This window comes from Babylonia areolata, chromosome 23 (genome assembly GCF_041734735.1).
Source record: "Babylonia areolata isolate BAREFJ2019XMU chromosome 23, ASM4173473v1, whole genome shotgun sequence".
Classification (NCBI taxonomy): Eukaryota; Metazoa; Mollusca; class Gastropoda; order Neogastropoda; family Buccinidae; genus Babylonia; species Babylonia areolata.
Genome location: NC_134898.1, coordinates 47,549,856 through 47,558,438, shown reverse-complemented (window position 1 = coordinate 47,558,438; position 8,583 = coordinate 47,549,856).

The following is an 8,583-nucleotide window of genomic DNA, read 5'->3' as shown; positions in this document are numbered from 1 at the left end:
TCAGAATTACTGCACAACACACACACACACACACACACACACACACACACACACAACAGCGTCAAATTGAAAAGAAAAGAAGTATCCTGTCACAAATAGGAAGTGAGAAAATATTAGTTATAAGCAAAGTCATATAAAACAAATACACTGATCATCATAAAAAACCCAAAACAACAACAAATAAACAAAACAAAAAACACACAAAAACAAACAAAAAAAAACAACAACAAAAAAAACCCCAAAACAAAAAAAAACAACAACAACCCAACAACAACCCCAAAACACCCAAATCCAAATATAATCACAAAAAGTAATTTGTAATAATCATGGTCATGAAAAATACATCCCACGATTCCCCCCCCCCCCCCCCCCCCCCACACACACACAAAAAGAAAGAAATTCAGATATTTTACGGCCAAATCCGCCACTTGCAGTACATTCAAAACTGCCCTTTATCAACAATGTGGATTTTCCTTTCTTTTTCTTTTTTAATATGGAGTTAGGAAAAGAGATTGAGGAGTATGAAGGTGGAGGGAGGGTGGGGGGGAGGTGCAGGGAGGAGAGGAGAGAGTGTGTGTGGGGGGGTGGGGGGGTGGTGGCGAAAGGATTCTTATTTTCTTTCTTTCTTTTTTTAAATCTGGTTCATTGCACATTTCGGGCGAAAGTACAACAACAACAACAACAACAACAAAAACAACAACAGCAGCAGCAACAACAGCAGAAGGAGTGACATGTACACCATGACTCCGCGCGACACGCAGGTATTGTCAACGCGAAACAAAAGTCAGCTCGCTTCCACCCACAGAATACTAAATAGGCAGAACGGACATACGCGCCTTCGGTATGTTCCGTTAGTTTCCGTACATACTCGGGCCGCCATTTTGTTAACCCTGTACACGATTTGCGATGGCGGCTATTTCAACAGTATCAACACGTGGTGCGAAGTACTGCTGTGTAATTAACTGCAGTAATAACAGCAAAACCAGCATCGATGAAAGGACGGGCAGAACTGTGCGGATGTTTAATTTCCCAACCCAGAGACGGAAAGAGAACGGTAAGTTCATATCTTGTTCCTTTCAGTTTGGGCATACTCCATGGGAGGCCAAGCTTCGCAGACTCAGCCTACGTTGATGTTTATATTTTCCTGTGATAAGACATCTGCGTTGCTTCGGGAGAAATGTATCGCCTGTGAGGAAACCGCTGATGGTGCGGAGAAGGGGGGGGGGGGGGGGGTGGCTTTCAAAGTGTCTTGAAGTACAGACAGAAATTGAGTCGTAGAAAACAAGCAATTCTGGCTGATTCTGGTCATTGTTTATACTAGCCGGAGTAAAGAGTCTGCTGCTCTGCGGAAAACACTGGAACAAAATAATGTGTGTGTGTGTGTGTGTGTGTGTGTGTGTGTGTGTGTGTGTGTGAGAGAGAATGCGAATGCGAATGCGAAATGTTTATTCAAATTTAGGCCTAAGCCCCTAATTGAAGGGGAAATCATATACAAAACAAACAACCAAAATTACAATAACACAGTGTCTAGTATTTGATCTTAACATAATTATTGTCATGAAAATTCAAATTGATACTATGATTTAAGTTACAGCCGTACGTAATCGTTTCAAGGCATAGTAAATGTAGAACGCAACATTACGCAAAACAATTTCATTTCTAGATGACATAAGCAAATTAAATCTAAAGCGACATGGGCTATTATAAAACTTAAGTCGTGAAAGACAGGACAGCAAAACATAAAATGAATTTCATCTTCTTCTGAATCATGACATAAACGACAGTGTACTTTATCTACTCTTCTATTGCTAAATCTAAATCTATGGCAGGCAATGTCTGTTACGCCAACTCTTAATTTAGTCAGAGCACATTTAACATATCTATTCATTGCAATTTCAATATATGGTTCCACACTATTTGTCACTTTAAACATCCTATATTCAGCAAATCTATTGCTGTTCTGTACGTGATCATGCCAGCTCTGCCATCTACAGTCAACAAGTCTTTGTTTAAAACATTTCATAAATCCTGTTACATTTTCAACACCCTCGTTATCCCATACATAGGCAAATCCATAGGAACACAACATTTTCTAATACCTGTAGCCCAAGTCTTCTTACCATTATTGTCTAAATTATACAGCGACCTGTAAGCTTTGTATGGTAACCTATAACTATCCATTCTATTTAATTTTAGCCAGTAATTAATACATTTTACATAAGAATTTAGATATATTGGGTATCTCCCAAGTTCACCATAAATAAAGTCGTTAGGTGTTCGCCTGTCAACATTCAAGAAACGTTTCATAGCAGGTGTGAGTAAGTGAGAGAGAGAGAGAGAGAGAGAGAGAGAGAGAGAGTGTGTGCGTGTGTGTGTATTTCAGTATGGATCTGCCTTTTTTTGTGCACCACATTTTTCCATAAGAGTTGGTGAGAGGTTTTATGTATGAGTGCACTGTCACGGTGTGAGTAAATAAAAATACTTTTTTTTTTTTTAAGATGCCAGATTGATGAGTACACTATTTTAATACAATGATTTTTAATACAATAATATACAGTAAATCCTCTCTTGGGCGGCCACCCCTTTAGCCAGGAAGTAGTGGCTGTAAATTAGAGGCGGCCTCTCAAAAGAAGTTTGAATTAATAAATATAGGAAGCAAAAGTGCTTGGAAACACTGAATTGCCTTCTTCTTTTTCTTCCTCGTTTGAGGTGGAAAACTCCATGTGAGAACCATCCCACTGGTACTGCTCATACAGTGACCGCCTATAAGGGGTTTTGCTGTTATAATGAAAAAATGTGTCCTTGTATGTTTTTAATGCTGAAGAGGAATGTTATCCAAACACGTATACATACACTCACAACCTCACTCGCGTTACAAACATGCACACAGATTCATCTGAAGTGACTGACAATGTAATCACAGGCTAGAGTTTGCCAGTAGGCCTAAAATACTTTGGCCCAGTGATGAATAGACTCAGTCATATTCAGCTTCTTTACGGGTGTTATAGGGTAAATGTAATGAACTGCAGAAACAACGCGGACGCCATCCCCACCCCTCCTCTTTCCTTGCAAACTCCGCCTGTTAGTGTTACGCGCAATCAGTCGATCGGCGCAATCTAGCGAACTCTGATTCAGTCAAGTATGTGCACATCCGAATTTATCTGGTCAGAAGCACATAGAAAGAAAGAAACAGATGGTACACTCAAAATCAGTGTGTGGTAAAACGAAACTTGGAAAGCGACTTTCCAATGACTCCGACATAAGGCGTGTGTGTGTGTGTGCGACGCTGCCTCTCACGAGGTTACAGGGTAAAAAAGATGGCGGACGCCTTGGCCAACCGGAACGCGTTTTCCGATCGCGCGAAGAAGGAATGTCCCTTCTGCCTGTTTAGTATTCTGTGCTTCCACCCCACCCCGACCGTCCTTGCCTGTCGCGTGCTGCTCGTTCATTTGTGGTTGGCCACACGGGGAGTGGGGCAGGGGGTCGGTGGGGTGGGGTCGGGTGGGGTGGGGTGGGGTGTGGGTTATGAACGGGACTGCTGACGATTGTCGGTCGTCGGGTGGATTATCCACCCGTTAGGGGACATGCAGACACCCGCCTGGGTCAACAACCCGGAAAACACAGTGTACAATGCTTGGTGGATGGCCTGCGTGGACCGGGCCCCCGCGTGGTGGTGGTGGAGAGGGGGACGGGGTGGTGCGGGGGAGGGGGGGGGGGGGGTGAGGTGGTGATTAGTGTGGGAGGGGAACAAGAAAGGAAGCTGTAACTTCTTTCACAGGTTGGTGGAAAGGGCGACAGTGGAGGGGATGGGGAGACGTAAGGGATGGGTGTGTGTGTGTGTGTGTGTGTGTGTGGGTGTGTGGAGGGGGGTCGGAGGTGGGTGGGGTTAGGAACGATACGAGTTTCAGTTTCAGTTTCAGTAGCTCAAGGAGGCGTCACTGCGTTCGGACAAATCCATATACGCTACACCACATCTGCCAAGCAGATGCCTGACCAGCAGCGTAACCCAACGCGCTTAGTCAGGCCTTGAGAAAAAAAAGAGAAAAAAGGTGAATAAATAATAGATACGCTTACATAAATAAATAAATAATAATTATGATATAAAAAGGTAGTAGTAATGGTAATAATAAAAAAATAATAATAATAGTAATAATAAATAAATAAATAAATAAGACAACAATGATGATAAACAAGCAAATAAATGTAAAACATGGAGACACACATTCACACATACACCCACACATGCATAACAGATATGCACCAAACATGCAGTTTCACAGCTATGAAAGCACAGTCAAATACATATAAACGTACATGAGCTCCAACAAACACACACACACACCACACACATTACCCTGCACCTCCTCTACCCCCCTCCTCCACACACTCATTTCTGGTCTATGTATCGCAGCTTCCACGGCACACACACACACACACACACACACGCACACACACACACGCTTACTTGTACAAGCACACACACACACACACGCCCATATCTCCCACCCCCAACCCCACAGGACGATACGAGACGAGAGGATGGGAAAGGGAGACAGACGGACAGACAAAGACAGAGGCGGAGACAGACAGACAGACTGACGGGGAGAGAGAGAGAGAGAGAGAGAGAGAGAGAGAGAGAGAGAGAGAGAGAGAGAGAGAGAGAGAGAGAGAGAGAGAGAGAGAAGTTTCAGTTTCTCAAGGCATCACTGCATTCGGACAACTCCATACACGCCACACATCATCTGCTACGCAGATGCCTGACCAACAGCATAACCCAATGCGCGTAATCGGGCCTTGAGCGCATATGATAAAAAAAAAAGTTTGTGTATCCATTAGAGTGGATTTTTTTAATACCGAATTTTGCCAGAGGATAACTTTTTGGTTTTTGTGCCATAGGTTATTTTTCAGTGCGTTTGGAGCGTGCTGCATACGGGACCTCGGTTTATCGTCTCATCCGAATGACTAGATGCTGTTTGATTTTCTGGTCAAATTTGGTTGAAAGGGCGAGGGCGGGATTCGAACCCAGACCCTCAAGAACACTGTACTGGCAGATAAGCGTCTTAACCATTCTGAGCCACAGAGAGAGCGAGACAGACAGACAGACGGACAGACACTCAGAAAGAAAGAGATAGGGAGAAAGCAGAACAGCGGTGTGCAAATTTAAATGGTAGATTATTTCAAATGATTAAGATCACAATATTCTTTTGATCAAGCCTCAGACTTTATTCGGCTCCGCCAAACCTCTTGTCTATACAAATGAGTTGTTAGCTCTTTTGTTCAGTGGATGCATATGTTGATCATGGCTGGAGTGACCGACAGACATGTTGAAACACAGGAAGCACTCAGGATCAGGAAGCTTGTCGGTACGGTATTTCCTGTCATGCGCCAGAAACTACGCACGAGGCTATAAAAACAGCAGACATGTAGGTTTGCGTTAAAAGTCTTGAAAGATAAGATGACCCCACAAGCCTTTTCCCCCAGAAAGACCACTGAATGCGTACAGATATTAAATAAAATTATTTAGCAATCCGTGAATCTTGTTTCAGAATTTAAAAAAGAAAGAAAAAAAAGTCGTTTTTAGGAGGAAAAAAAAAAACCAGCAGTGAAAAAATTGAAAATAAGAGAGAGAGAAAAAAAAAAAGAAAAGAAAAAGAAAAAGCACCTGCACACCTTGTTATTTTTTTCTACTCCAGAACACTTCCAAGTTTTGTGTGGCCATCCACTACCAGAACGCAGGCCTTGTGAGGGTATCCCTATCAACACAAAGCGGCACATTTTTCAGATGCCTGTGCTGTTTTGCTGGTGCGTCGTCTCCGTGGAGACTTCTGGCGTTTCTTGTTCGACTGAGCCTGAGACGGCTGTGTTTCTGGATCTGCAGAGCAAAGAAGCAGTTTGAACAGTTTGTATTCAAGCTTTCCTCCCTTCCTTCCTACATACCCACTTTCCTCCCTTTATTCCTACATACCCACTTTCCTCCCTTCTTCCTACATACCCACTTTCCTCCCTTCTTCCTACATACCCACTTTCCTCCCTTCCTTCCTACATACCCACTTTCCTCCCTTCTTCCTACATACCCACTTTCCTCCCTTCTTCCTACATACCCACTTTCCTCCCTTCCTTCCTGCATACCCACCTACATACCCACTTTCCTCCCTTCCTTCCTACATACCCACTTTCCTCCCTTCCTTCCTGCATACCCACTTTCCTCCCTTCCTTCCTACATACCCACTTTCCTCCCTACCTCCTACATACCCACTTTCCTCCCTTCCTTCCTGCATACCCACTTTCCTCCCTTCCTTCCTGCATACCCACTTTCCTCCCTTCCTTCCTGCATACCCACTTTCCTCCCTTCCTTCCTGCATACCCACTTTCCTCCCTTCCTTCCTGCATACCCACTTTCCTTCTTCCTTCCTACATACCCACTTTCCTCCCTCTATTCCTGCATACCCACTTTCCTCCCTTCCTTCCTACATACCCACTTTCCTCCTTCCTTCCTGCATACCCACTTTCCTCCTTCCTTCCTGCATACCCACTTTCCTTCTTCCTTCCTACATACCCACTTTCCTCCCTTTATTCCTACATACCCACTTTCCTTCCTTCCTTCCGACATACCCACTTTCCTCCCTTCCTTCCTACATACCCACTTTCCTCCCTTCCTTCCTGCATACCCACTTTCCTTCCTTCCTTCCGACATACCCACTTTCCTTCCTTCCTTCCTTCCTACCCACTTTCCTCCCTTCCTTCCAACATACCCACTTTCCTCCCTTCCTTCCGACATACCCACTTTCCTTCCTTCCTTCCGACGTACCCACTTTCCTCCCTTCCCTTCTACATACCCACTTTCCTCCCTTCCTTCCTGCATACCCACTTTCCTCCCTTCCTTCCTACATACCCACTTTCCTCCCTTCCTTCCTACATACCCACTTTCCTCCCTTCCTTCCTACATACCCACTTTCCTCCCTTACTTCCTGCATACCCATTTTCCTTCCTTCCTTTCTCCCTCTATTCCTTCCGACATACCCACTTTCTTTCCTTCCTTCCTTTCTCCCTCTATTCCTTCCTACATACCCACTTTCCTCCCTTCCTTCCTGCATACCCACTTTCCTCCCTTCCTTCCTACCCACTTTCCTCCCTTCCTTCCTACATACCCACTTTCCTCCCTTCCTTCCTACAAACCCACTTTCCTCCCTTTCTTCCGACATACCCACTTTCCTTCCTTCCTTTCTCCCTCTATTCCTTCCTACCCACTTTCCTCCCTCCCTCCCCCTCTATCTCCCCATCCGTCCTCTCTCTCTCCCTACCCACTTTCCTCCCTCCCTCCCTCCCACTCTCTATCTCCCCTCCTTCCTCCCTCTCTCTCTACCTAATTTCCTCCCTTCCTACATACACAATTTTTTCCTTCCTCTCTCCCTCCCTACCTACTTCCCTCCCTCCCTCCTTACATACCCACTTTCCTCCCTCCCTCTCTCCCGATCCACTTTCCTTCATTTCTCCCTCTCTTCCTTCCCCCCTTCCTTTCTGCCTCCCTCCCTTCTTTCCCTCTCTCCCTACCCTTTCCTTCCTCCCTCTCTCCTTTCCCTTTTTCCCTCCCTTCCTTCCCCCTTCCCTTCCTCTCGTCATTCCTCCCCCCCCTTCCTTCCTTGCCTCTCTTTCGCCCTCCCTCACTCCCCCCTACCTTCCTCCCTCCCTATCTTCCTAACACTCAACTACCTACTTTCTGTCCTTCCTCTCTCTCCCTTTCTTCCCCCCTCCCTCACCACCCCCCGCCCCCCACCTCCTACCTTCCTCCCTCCGTATCTTCCTTCAACTCAACTACCTATTTTCTGTCCTTCCTCTTTACATTTCTTCCTCTCTCCCGCTCCTTCGTCCTCCCTCACTCCCCCCCCCCCCTCAACCTTCTACCTTCTCTCTTTCGTCCTCCCTCACTCTCCTCCCCCACACCTTCCTCCCTCCCTATCTTCCTTCAACTCAACTCTACCTACTTTTCCTTCCTTCCGTTCACCCTCCCTCCTTCCCTCCCTTTCCTCACCAGCGGGGGCCAGGTCCAGCAATGTCTGGGTCTGGGCATCGCTGCCGGCGCCGTTGTCGTTGCTGGCGGCCGGCACGGGCACGGGTATGGGCACGGGCGGGCCGGCGCCGGTGCCGTTGTGGGCGGGCATGGGCACGTCCTGGCACCCCGCCCGGTAGTGCAGGTAGCAGTGCAGGGCCCGGGTGATAAGGATCACCGCCACCAGCACCACCCACACCAGGCCCAGCATGGCGACATCCCACGCTCTGCAGGACGTCGTGATGATGACTATGATCATCAGTGATGACGGTGATGAGGATGATGATAGATGATGGTGATGAGGATAATGATGATGATGATGATGATGGATGATGATGATCACCGCCACCAGCACCACCCACACCAGGCCCAGCATGGCGACATCCCACACTCTGCAGGACGTCGTGATGATGACTGTGATCATCAGTGATGACGGTGATGAGGATGATGACAGATGACGGTGATGAGGATAATGATGATGATGATGATGATGGATGATGATGATCACCGCCACCAGACCACCCACACCAGGCCCA